The sequence below is a fragment of the Corvus hawaiiensis genome, chromosome 5, assembly GCF_020740725.1.
Source record: "Corvus hawaiiensis isolate bCorHaw1 chromosome 5, bCorHaw1.pri.cur, whole genome shotgun sequence".
Classification (NCBI taxonomy): Eukaryota; Metazoa; Chordata; class Aves; order Passeriformes; family Corvidae; genus Corvus; species Corvus hawaiiensis.
In genome coordinates, this window is record NC_063217.1 from 71,255,423 (window position 1) to 71,268,334 (window position 12,912).

General features: G+C 42.4%; 1 long non-coding RNA gene across 1 annotated transcript in view; it reads left to right on the forward strand.

Moving 5' to 3' along the window:
• The first annotated feature begins 7,693 nt into the window (after window positions 1–7,693).
• LOC125325626 overlaps window positions 7,694–12,912 on the forward strand; it is a 40,062-nt gene continuing 34,843 nt past the window's right edge. The window contains exon 1 of the long non-coding RNA XR_007203445.1: window positions 7,694–7,764. This is a non-coding gene — a long non-coding RNA (uncharacterized LOC125325626). The remainder of the gene's footprint in view (window positions 7,765–12,912) is intronic.

Here is a 12,912-nt window from a genome sequence, read left to right on the forward strand (position 1 = left end):
TGATGCAAGCTCTCAGTGATCTCAGTGCAGGCTGCTAATTTGGAGGGTGTAAAGAGAAGTAACCAACATATGGCTCTAAATTACAGACCCTGTACCCTAAAAATAAATTGCAAAATACCTTTTGACCATCGGGACTTTTTTGTTTTTTCCCCCAATTCCAGTATATTCTTGAGCTGTCCTTTTAAACCTGACTGTATCAAGCAAATTCCTAGGATATCTGCCAAGGAGTTACTCACTGGTTTTCCTTTCTGTAGGTGCCCCCCTAACTCCATGTCATGCCATGCTCAGTTCTCTTTTTGTTGCCATGCTGCTGGCAGTTCCTACCCAGGCTGTAATGGATAACCCAAAATTAAATTCCAGGCAAAGAAATCAGTTTCTTTTGGACTGTATGTAAAGGCAGCTCTTTTGGTGTTTCAGGAAGACACTGTAGGGAATTAATTTTGGAATTTGCTGGTTGGCATAAAACAGGCTTAAAAGGATGAGAACAGAAGTGTCCTGGGGAATCTGCAGGAGTTAATGCCATTGATCTGAAAGGATGTCACACAATCCCAGTATTTCACAGAGATTGACCAGCCTGCCCAATTATCTGTTTGCCTGCATCTGCTGTGAAAAGTGCAGATTTTCCTTCCTGCTCCTCTCCCTTGCCACAGGCTTTGTGTAGAAACTGTTTCAGCTCTGCACAAAGATGACATTGACTGAAGTCCTGTGCTTTGACTGGATATGTTTCTCTAGTTCTTAGTCAGCAAAACCCTAAATGCATGGGGTTTTGTTTTCCCTGGCATTTAGGGTCTAGTGCCTGATTTTAAAGAAAGCTGATCTGGAAAATGGTTATTTAAGTGAAGCAATTTTTTGGGGAGCACATTCTGTTAGGCTTGCTGGCTTACTGGAAATGTCATCCCAGCTGGTGTGAGACCAGTGTGGAGTCAACAGCCTCTTGCTAATTCAGATGCTTTCTGTATCCTAGTCTTGCTTTTTAATACGGAGAGACTCTTGAATCTCTGCCAGGTGTCTGTTTGCATATAGCTCAAAATAAGACTGCAATAAATTATTTAGTGGCCACATTATAAAGGAAATGTATTTCCTGAGCCTTGAGAAAGCTGTGATCAAACATTACAAGGCAATGGGTTTGTCAGCACTGCAGAAGAGAAGGAGAGTTGGCTCTACACTTTAAAATTGCCCCTTGGAGTTTGCATCAGAACACTCCCGAGCTCCTTCTGTAATTCAGTAAATGACGTACACAGCTCAGTTACCTCCAGTGGTATTCAGAGTAAATCTGTCTCTAAAGAAGAGCAGAGGAAAGCAGGCAGACATCCATAGGTGGGGACTGCTGGTTTATGAAGGGATAAAAGCTGCCAGCATGCTGTGCTCTGTGATGTGGGCTTCAGGAGACTGAGCTTTCCTACATGGAAATATCTGGGGTCTGGCAAAACGCCTTTTGCTCCAAGTCTGCCCTTGGGGACACTGGATGTAATGATATCACAGTGTTAGCCTGCATGGGCTCTGTTTAATCTTGCAGGGATTGGGGGACCTGAGGAAATCAATTGTGGTAGAGAAATGGGGTATTTGAAGATATTAGGAACAAGTAAAAGTTTGAACAAAAGCAGTCAAAATGAAGGAATTATTTGTACCAGAAATTGTTTTGTGCTGCAGAGGTCTAGAACCAGCAGTTCTCAGCTACTGTGTGCCTTAGAGAAAGCCTCGTATAAAGTCCTTCAGACCAGGAGTAAAGAAAAAATGTAATTATACATATTTTGGGTGATCATATCCTGGCTGAGGTCTCGTGGAGATTCATGGTCTAATGAGGAAAAAGTCACAAGGTTGCTTAGGAGATTTCTTGTTTGAAAACACTCCAAGCATCAAACTTAGCAAAATAAGATGAACTCAGGCTCATGAGATATCAACCTAATGGAAAACCTGGAATATTTTGTGAGTTTATTACTCTTTACAGGCACTGGCAGTGAAGCATGGAATTAGAGGCCAAACGTCAGTCTCATGGATATAACTCCTTATGCCTTCAAGAAACAGCTACAAGGTGGAAAAAATGAGGCATTAACTTTATTGCCTAAACATCTTTCTAGGATTTTTCAAACTATTATTTCCAAAACATCTGTCACAATAACATTCAAAATCTTCATGATTGTGTGAATCACTCATCCCCTGGGTGTCACTTAAGCTGCAGACATTTTGCATAGTAAACAAAGATTTTTTTTTTTTTTTTTTTTTTTTTTTTTTTTTTTTTTTTCTTCTTGCCCTGTGGCTTTAACTATCTGCTGTGATGCATAAAGGAGCAAAATTGCTTTGGTGTAAAGCAGTGTTGCCATTTTATACTGCCTTAATTGAAAACCCCAAAACCTTCGAATCCTAAACAAACAAAAAACAACCCCCAAACTCAGTTCCTGTCTATCTTAGAGCAGAGATTTCTGAATGCAAATGTGTCACTAAAGCCATATCCAGTCACATCCTATTAAAGCATGCCTACAAAGCAGGAGACAAGCACATCACAGATTTTCATGCACAGAGGCAATCAGAATATGGATGCAGATCCCTTTTCAGGTTTATGATGTTCATCACTCTCTTTTGTGCAGGTTTAAAATATCTTGTCATTATTCTGGCCTTGGAAACCTGTTGCCATGCCATCCTTAACAGCTGTCAGCACTGGAATCACTTTGGCCAAAGTGGTGTTTATTAGTTTGTCATGATGTACAAATCCTTTAATCTGCTCCTTTGCCATTCCTCAGGCAGCCTGCTCCGGGATCAGGGCTGCTGGTGGCTGGGGATTAGGTGACCCTTGGCACCCTGGTTGGTGTAACACAGCAGCATTTGAGATGTAATGTGGGAGCTTCAGAAAAGCTCTGCACCGATAAAACATGAGAGCTGGGCTGCACGATGTTATCTTGTGTAACTTTCTGAAGTGGGGTTTTGATTTTCATTCATGCTCTTGAGCTCCGGGCTGCCGTCTGTGTGGAGAGCAACAGGAAAATGCAGCAAGTATTTTCTCCAGCCTTTGGAGAGTGAAGTGCAGCACAGTGAGCATGTGGGTGGAAAGGCTCTGTGGCGAGAGCTGAGAGAGGTCGCTGCTGCTGAAGTGGAAGTGCCGCCCTTGAGTTCCAGGTTGCTGCAGAACAAACAGCTTTTCTCCCTGGCTGTGTTCTGCCATACTGGGGTAACTCTTTGAGCTGGCTCTTGTGCTGGGTATGGCACACCAAGGTATGCTCTAGGGCTGCATTTCTGCATGTGGGGTGAGACTTGAGCCTTCGAGATAGGCTTACAAGATCTTTTCTGTGAGAGCAAACTGGGAGATTTATAGATTTAAAAGTCGAGAGAATCACTGGCATGTTTTTTCTACTTGAAAGAGTTCAACGGTGGACAAAACAGAGCAGAGGAGGAATTGTAATGCTATCTTCTGTTTATAGAACCACAGTGGTGGTTCTGCATTTGTTCTGAGAATGGCTTCCTGGCAATCCCCACCGAAGCCCTTCAGACACTTGATTCTGCATGTGCCTTTCTGTTTCCCAGGTTCCACTTGTGCTGCTGGCTGGATTTCAGTCTCTTTCCCAGCCTGTATTGTTCTGCTCTTGAAAACTTCTTCCTCTGGTGCTTGCAGAAATGCTGCAAAAACCAATCTGAGTAATCCCTTCCTTCTGGAGTGGAGTTCCTTCCACAGCTTTAGCCAGAACCTGGGCAAAGCATGACTTATTTTGCTGCTTAGTGATGGTGTTTAAAAGAAATGTCGTTCTGTGACTTACACCAAACAAATTGATTGCAATTAAATGCCTGATGGATCCATGCATAGCAACCTGTGTGTCCCAAGAACAATAAGTTGTGTAACACATAGAAGAAAAGTGGAAGTGTATGAAGGGCCTTATTTTCCCTACTGTTATCATGGTGCAGGAGGTTGGTGCTTTTTCTCTTGTTTTTGTATGTCCAAAGTAATTTCATCATCTTTAGCAAATACTTCAGGCTCCCAGCTGTTGTACGGGTTGGAGGGAGAATTAAGTTTGTTCTCCTTAGCTGTTCTGCTCTTCCAAAAAGGGATTGCTGGTTTTTCAGAGTGGATAAATACAGGATCCTCAGGACCTCCAAGGTTTTCTGAATTCAGGTGGAGGGATTTTGTTTAGTGAAGGGAATTAATGAAGTACTTGTAGATCAGTGAGTGGCTTGCTGCCATGCCACAGGGTCACAGTGTGCTCTTGGTTTTGAGGAACAATTTGGGGAGCAGGTAAGGAATCTTCTAGTAGCCATTCATATGTGCTGAAGTTGCAGAGGGATGTACAATAGTCAGCATTTCCTTATATGTTGGGGCTCTCTCATTTAATGTGTTAAAGAAACATGAGCAACTTTGAAATGAAAGACCTTGTCTTAGCCAGAAGGACTTTTTTAATGATGAGGAAGAATCATGTCTATTTGGTTGACTCGTTGAAATATAGAAAGTTTTACTTCTAATATTAAAAATATGAAACTTTTGGCCATTTAATTTACTGCTTACTGATAAGAAAGTGTGTATATGCTTCTGGCTATGGGGGGACTGCCAGTTTGCAAAGCTAATTTATGTGTAAGAAGATGACTTCTAGGTAGGAGTGATAGCTCAGGGCCAGAGATCTCGCTGTGTGGTCAGAAAACTTCACAGATAACTAGGAAAAGTGCAGTTTACCACATAAAAATAAAAAAAGTAATCCAAGTGAGGAGAGGATAGATCTGAGGCAGAAACTTGGAAAATAAAGTAATGCAAAGAGAAACTTAAGGATAGGTGAGTAGATGGCAGCTACAGTGTGGTGTAACAGCAACAGGAGCCATTCTGGCTGGTCTGGGAGCCTGGTTAGCAAGCAGGGAGCAAACCCTTATTCTACTAAGACATCTTTGCAATTTAGAAGACTGGATTGTAGATATCATTGAGACAAAGATGTTTGGCAAACAGATGGAGTCTTAACACAAAGTGGAAGATAATGAAAGAACTGATGTGTTACAAACATTAAGTAGCAAATAGATGAAGAATAGATTTATTTGGCTACAGCCAAAATAATGGGATGAAATCAAGCCAGGTACAACATTTAGGATGAAATTTTCTCATGGTGAAAACTTAATGGCTTTGTAAATGGATTCCTGGGAAGCACTGAACCCTCCCTGTGGGGACTGTTTTAGAACATGTAGGGATGAAAAGCTGGTAAAGGTGTAATAAAGAAAACCAATCTTTGTTAAGAGAAAGGGATGCTGTAGCTCTGTGATGAGGACTTTTCCCTGCTTAGGATAGTGAAGCAGCTTTCTAATAGCCTAAATGAGGAATGCTTTATTGGTTCAGTCTTATTCCTTCATTGCTCCATGACTTCATTTTTAGAGAAGTCTGGAGCAGAAAGGCCACACGCAGTGATTGCTCTGAGGCTGCCAGAGTGCCTGAGGAACAGCCCCAGGAGGTGCCAAGGCCATCCTACAGGGAGTGCTGGGCATCATAGTGGGGGAAGATTCTTTATGCAGCTCTAACCAGGACCATCATTAAAATTTGAAACTTGGATATCTGTTACTGGATTTCATTTCAAAATTGAGATTGTGCTCATTGGACTGGTTCATGAAAGCCCTGATGCTGAAAGCCTGTTTTTAACACACAGTGAATGGGTCTGTTGGGAAAGATTCCCACTTGCAAGCTCTGCTGGTAGTGATGATGAGTGGCTGTTCTACCCATTAAATTGATCAAGTGTTGAGTTATGTGTAATTTCAAAAGCTGACTTGAACCTCAGCAATGTTGCTCTGGAGTGAAGTGACAGCCCTTCAAAACAAGTATTTTATTATCAGCATATTGAAGGATTATTTAGTGATATGACATTTACAACTCTCTAATGGTAGTTTTAGGGCAGTGACCTCATTATAGCATTCAGGATATCTTCCTTTATGGGCCATATTTATGGGAAGCTCATTGATGGCATACTAAGAATGCACCAAAAATTAACCTTTTTCCGTTCATCTGTTCTAGAACTTTCCTTCTACTTGCATTTCCAGTACTTTCCTCTCAAACATTATTTCACAGAAGTTATATTTTCCTTTGTTGGAACTGTAAGCACAAAGCCTGTACCTGGTGCAGGAATGTAAACAGCCCCACTGTTTCAGTTCTGGAAGCTGGAATGCTTCCCCAGTGCTGCAGTAATGTGATTTGAGCAGTCATTAGAATGTTATATACTTGTCCTTTTCCTTTCTAGCCCCTCTTGGGAAGATCCCAGCAATCTGTGAACCTACCTCCCTTTGTATCTTACAGCAGTTTGTTGATTACGTTATACTTGTTTTGTTTTGTAGAAAACTGTTTATATAATTTCACTTAGCCTGGGATATTCTATCCTTGAGGGGGAACACTTGGACTTGAATTATTTGCTGGATGAATCTCAAGGTGTGTTCTTAATTCAAGTCCTGTGTTTAATTTAATACTGGGTGTACTAGCTTGAAAACTTAAAAGGAAAATTTGGGTTTCATTTTCAAAGAGCTGTTCTAGGCATACATTTGGTGTTCCTGCCCCCAAAGCCCATCCCTCTCCCTTGTTTCTTCTGGTTTTTCTTTTGTATCACCTTTGATACATTTAAATCATAGAATCACAGAATGGCCTGGAAGGGACTTTAAAGATCATCTTGTTCCAAGCCCTGCCATGAGCAGGGACACCTTCCACTAGACCAGGTTGCTCAGAGATCCATCCAACCTTGCCTTCAACACTGCCAGGGATGGGGCATCTCTAGGCAACCTGTGCCAGGCCCTCACCAACCTCACAGGGAACAAGTTCTTCCTAATATCTAATCTAAACCTACTCTGCCAGTCTGAAGCCATTCCCCCTTGTCCTGTCACTACAGGCCCTTGTAAGAAGTCCCTCTCCATCTTCTGGTAGGCTCCCTTCAGGTACTGGAAGGCCACCATTAGGTCACCCCAAAGCCTTCTCATCTCCAAGAACAATCCCAGTTCTCTTTCCCTATCCCGATAGGAGAGCTGTTCTACCCCTCTAATCATCTTGCTGACTGGCTCCAACAGGTCAAAGCCCTTCCTGTGCTGGGGACCCTAGAGCTAGATGCAGCACTGCAGGTGAGTCTCACCAGAGCAGATTAGGAGGATTTGGTTGCAGCAAAGGAAAGGGCTCATTAGTTTGTAGTAGTTAAGCTTGGTTTGTGATTTGTATGAGCCACAGAAGGAAGGGGTAGATCTGACTGGAGCAAAATTGTGCCTTGGGCATCATCCTGTGGCACGGAGCCCACACCAGGCAGTGATTTCTGCTTATCAGGCTCACATAGAACAGCTCCCTTGGCTTTGACTTGCATTTGGTTTCAGTGTACATTTCCCAGAGCAACTGTCCTCTTTGCCACTGCTGGCTGTAAATACTGGGAGAGGAAGAGCAGAGGAGGAACGCAGGTGGTCATGGACTGCTGGCTCTCACTGGCTTGAGGTTGCTATAAACAGCACTTGCTGTGATTTGGCACATGGACCTAATCTGAAGTGGGCTGCAATCTTACAGTAATTGCCTAAAATGAATTAAAAGGTACAAGCCCAAGATAATTAAAATGTTCCTCTGGAAACCATAGAAACCCCTTCTTTAGTATTGCTGTGATATTCTGATAATGGATTAACCAGGGTTGTTTGTGTGAAGGGTTTTCCCAGCCCCCAAAGGATGCCCCGGGAGCCTTGTTTGCAAATGAGGTGATGAGGTGCTTTCTGCATATATTTCCTTCCAGGCTGGAGACTGACCTGGAGCTCTGCCACACAGCTTTGCCATTAGAGAGAATCTCTTGCTGAGGGTGAGTTTGGGTAAGTCCCAGCACTTTTTGTGTCCCCTTCAGGCAGGTGATAGAGTTTTCTGAAAGCGAGATGAACTGCATTTCCCTCAGTCAGTCTTACAGTGAGATTGGCAACAGACCCAGCCTTAAATGTTATGGACAGCTGCTAAAGCCAAACCTGGGATGGGAAAGGGAAGTGGGACACCTGCTGCATTCAGTTCAGACTTTAGGGGAATCTCCTGTGTACAGAAAGCCTGAATATGGAATGCAAAACATCTCCGTGACACCCATTCATCTCTGCAGGTTTAGCCCTCATCTGCTGATGTGCCAAATACAGCATGGGGAGGAGAGGGGCTTCCTGATGAGCATATCCCAAATGATTCAGTCTGCTCCACAGGATTTTATTAGTCACAATGAGTTTGAAAATGGTTTCATCCTTCCAAAAAGCCAAAGTGGTGTTGTGTATTAGGCTGTGTACAAAACCCAAATGTCACAGGGCTTCGTCTGGCTTGGGATGTTGTCATGGGGCATTAACGATTCTGCCTGAGAGTGCTTGTAGGGGAAGCAAGACATGGTACTTGCTGAGAATAGGGAGAGAATTTAAAGTAAGGAAAACGTAAACACCAGTATTTGGAGTTAGAATGGTGAGCTCTGGAAGAAGCAGGGGGAGTTTTAGGAGTGTGGGTAGTTGAAATATTTACGTAAGTAATGCATCATTTATGTGAAAAATAACAAATTGGATGTTTTCTTTCACAGTAGCTAAAATCCCTCAAAGACGTATCAGGTTGTGTTCACTGCTGCCTGCTGAGTTAGGATGACAGCGTAAGTGGCAGAGGATATTTGGGGTTTGTGGGGAAAACAAGGTACTTCAGAGCAGCCTGGTTTTACAGCAAGACAGGGACAGATCTGCTTTCCCTGCAAGTGAGAGGTGGCTCCCTTTCCTGAGCTTTCAAACAAGAGGCAGGGGAGGAAAGCAAGCCTACATATACTGTCTGACTAAAGAAAGGCAGCTAGTGACCATTCATGGAGGGGAGGCATGGGGTTAGATTTACCCTGTTTCCAAAACAGCTGTTAAGGTTTTGTTTTCTTCTTTCACATAAACTTGTGGGTTGCTGGATTAATCCCAAGGCTTTTTGCTCTGCTCAGTGCCCTAATAAACATATAAATTAGCTCATTTCCTAAATGTTCCTTCATTAGCAATGAGCTCAGTTAAATAAAGTATCACATACACGTTCACTTAAAGCTTCTGTTGCTCACACTAGGACTGCTCAAGTTCCAGGGTGGGAATTGCTCACCATCTGCTGTGACGCGATTGATACACAGCAGGATCTGCTCCAGACTCCGCAGTTTATGAATTTTCTTAGCTTTTTTCAATCATTGAAGACTTGGATGTGCCACATCTCTTAGAGGAACAAGAGTTAAGCTTTCCAGGTGGCAGAAGCAGGGATGGTGAGGGCACACCCCAAGTGCCCTGCTGAGAACTGGGGAACCATGAAGCCAAATGCTGGGCAGCTCAGAGCTGAAATTACCAAAAAACACAGGTCTTGTGTTTTGTACCTTGCCAATCACTCAGTGCCCAGTTAGTCATCCCTCTGTACTTCATGTACTGATTTACACTTGTGCAGTGTGGCTGTAAAATATTTCAGTTCTTTATGGTTTGTAGTCATACACTTACAGATAATTACACACAGTACAGAGAAGTAGAGAACTAGGACAAAATGTGTGCTGATGTAAACAACTTGCCAATTAAATTTTAAACAGGAAAATTTATTAATCAAAGTAACTATGGACAATTAGAGACCAAAAATGGCGATCTGCCAAACTACAAGGCAAAGGAGCAGCGCTGAGTACCTACCCACAGGTCAGGCACGGCCAGAGGCACGCCACAAAATTGGGGAGATACGTTTTATACCCCGGAGCTGAGTATAGCTCCTCCCTTGACTCCACCCTCTTAGGCTATTCTGGTTGGCTCGTCTGTATCCAGGGTTCTTTCGCTTGGCTCGTAATGGTCCAATGGGGTTTTCCCGCTGTCTCCCCTTATGCTAACTGTGATTGACACCCGTACCCCTCCCTGTTAGCAAAATCCAGAAACTTCCGTGATCAACCCTTAATACGTAAGTCCCATCCCTAAATAACAACGACCATCATTCAACATCAACTTACATTATAATAAACTCGATAACCTTCCAGCCTAATCAAAGCCCTCATTAACATATAAATGAACCCATTAACTTCATAGTTCTATTAACAAACTCATTAGACAAAAGCCAACTCTCTGTTCATGTTGATAACATGCTATTCCTTCCACTGTGCTGGTGCTGCCAGGTAAGGTAGATAAACCTCAAGGAAAAGTTTCTGTTGAAGGTGAATGCAGGAACAAGACATTTTAACTCTGTGATTGTGACTTTGATGCTTGTACTCTTTCCTCTGAATTTAATTGCCATACTTCTGTCTCATCTTCCGTTGGTTTTGTCCTGCACTTGTAGTGAAACATGATGGAAAAATAAATCAGTGGAACAGATTCTATGCTAACTCTTTCTGTTGTAAAATATTTTGTGGAATCTGTCACTCTTCAAAGTAGTTTAATATAATCTGGTTCCATCTAAATTATGTTAAAATAGCCCTTTTCTGTTTTGTTCCTCTTCTATGTAATCTTAAATAATTTTCATTGCCTTTGTACCCATTTCTATACAGCAATTTTCCTCACTAGTAAAATGAAAGCCACTTACAGTTCTGAATTGAAATAATAGTTCAGTACTTCTGAAAAAAGGTTGAGGCGTTTCTTTTGAGATGGGGTTTTTGTTTGTTTGTTTGGCTGTTGTTGACATTTTCATTCAGAACAAAAAAAAAATATCACTATTAGAATTTCCCATATGGCAGGAGATCCATCTTTTTGAACAGCTCAAGTATTTATTTAGCCTTTCAATTAAGACTCTTGGAATACTGTAGTTACCAATTGTAAAGCTTAGTGTTGCTAGTGTATCTTTTTAAAGGGGATAATATGGATCTTCTCGATTACATTTTAATTGAAATTAATTTGGAAACCTCTACATGAAGGGCATGGTAAAATACCCTTCCCAAGGCTGCCATTTGCTCATAGCCAAATACAGGTTAGCAGGTGCTCTGGCAAGGAGCAGCAGTGAAAGCCATTATTGGGTGAATAATGCTGAGGGATGGCAAAGTTCCCTCCTGGCAGAACAGGGCCTCCTCTTCCATTGTCACTTTTTCTCTGTATGCACAAGTCTTTATTTCTTGCTCTTTCAAATCTTGATTATTTTATTTATAGAGGGTTTTTTTCCCCCTCATTGTTCTATTCTGAATAGAATATCTTATTCCAAGTAGAACATTTTATTTGGAAAAGCTGTAGCCAAACAGAAGGGCTGGAGAATCTGACCTACTAATTCTCCATCATTTCGCATTGTGCAATTGTTTATATTTTCAAAAAGAGGCAGCAGAATGATGCCCAATACATGTGTAGTGGGCTGTATAATTTTTGCATAAATAGGTGACATGCAAGGAATATAAAAATCCATCTTATGTTTACCACCTAAATGCTTTCAGGTATGTGGTTCTTTTTCTTTATAGCATGTTTAACCTTTGTCTTCAGTGCCATGGAAGTATTACAGCAGAATTTAACGGGGTGGACTGCAATGGCTTTTATAACCAGAGCTCCAATATTGATTATTAATTAATAATTATCTAATAATTAATGATTAATAAATAATCAATTACAAGTTCCTTATTAGTATTTAACTGGATAGTTAATGACTGAGGTCAATATGACCATTTTCAGAACTAGTTTCTCTGGTAATCTGTAAGATTTCTAGAATCTGTCCCTTCTGTATGTGTGATCTGTTAGTCTGTGTTCCTGGTACCTCTGCCTGCTCTTCATAACTGCACCTCAGGACCAGCTGCTTGGAAATGCTGCTGGTCCCACTCATGAATTGGCATGGCAGTTTTTCATTTGCTAATTACACTTTTTCAGTCCCCAGCTCTCTCTTTCTCTTCTCTGGCATAGTTCTGTCATTAACATGTTCAGGAACCCGATTTTAATATCTTTATTTCCCAGTTATGCCCTGTGGGCGGCTGGTTTAGTCTCAATTTACATTTTGTGTAATTAACTCTGAGCTGTAAGGGCACTGAGCAATTCACTTATGTGGCAGATGCCACTTTTCAGAAGATGTGCACTTGGCTGGCACAGAGCTCATGTTTTGTTTGTCTGGGGGTTCAGCAGCCCCAGTCCCAGTGTTGCCAAAAGTGGGAGTTAGTGTTTGAGGGGTGAAGGCTGGAGATTTGGAAGCACTGGAGTGTGAGGAGGGAGGCTGCTGCTGGTAGGGAAGAGGGGTCAGTGGCTGGTGCCTGACCAGACAGGAGTCAGGCAGCAGACAAGGCACAGGGGTACAGTTTGGTGCTACAGGATTTGGGAGCTAACAGGATCACAGCTGTGTGTTTAAAGGCTTGCTGGCTCTGAGGAGGCCGGATTCTGGAAAGCAAAATTACCACAGTACAAGTGGGCTGCAGGGTTATGGCTAAACCTGGAGATAAATGTGAGAGTGTTGTCAGAGGCTGTGAAACAGGGGCTATTTGGTTCCCAAGATTTTATTCCATATCATTATTTGTCTCCTGGTGGTTCAAATAAAAATGATACCTCTCCTTAAAAATCATTTTTGTTAGCGTAGGCTGGTATTTCCAGCAGAAGCAGTGAAATAACAGAAAAACCTCGTTGCTCCGTGCAGCAGGGTAACTTGTGGGCGAGTCATCCCTCATGTCACAACAAAGAGGAGCTGGTCATTATTTTCTGTGGGCTTGCATTCACAGGGCTTTGAGGGTGTGTAGATGGAGGAGAGAGCAACACCAGAACTTCTGAGCTGTTCCTTCCTGCCCAGTTCAGTACAATGCCTTGCTTCCTTGAGGTGGCCCAGTGCAGCCCCATCAGACGTGAGCCACAAGCCTCCTTCCAATGTAAGGCATGGGCTTGTGATCTCAGTAATGGCATTCTCCATGTCCATCTAAGTGAGTCCTGTGAGGGCTGCAGAGGAGGGAATTGGCTCTTCTGGCTTAATCCAGTGCCTCTGACATGGGTGCATAAAGATTTTCAATGTGCAGATTAATGCCAACCTACTGCTCTTTCTAAGCTTTGGGATCAAGTGGCAGGAATATATGAAAAGAGAGAAATGAA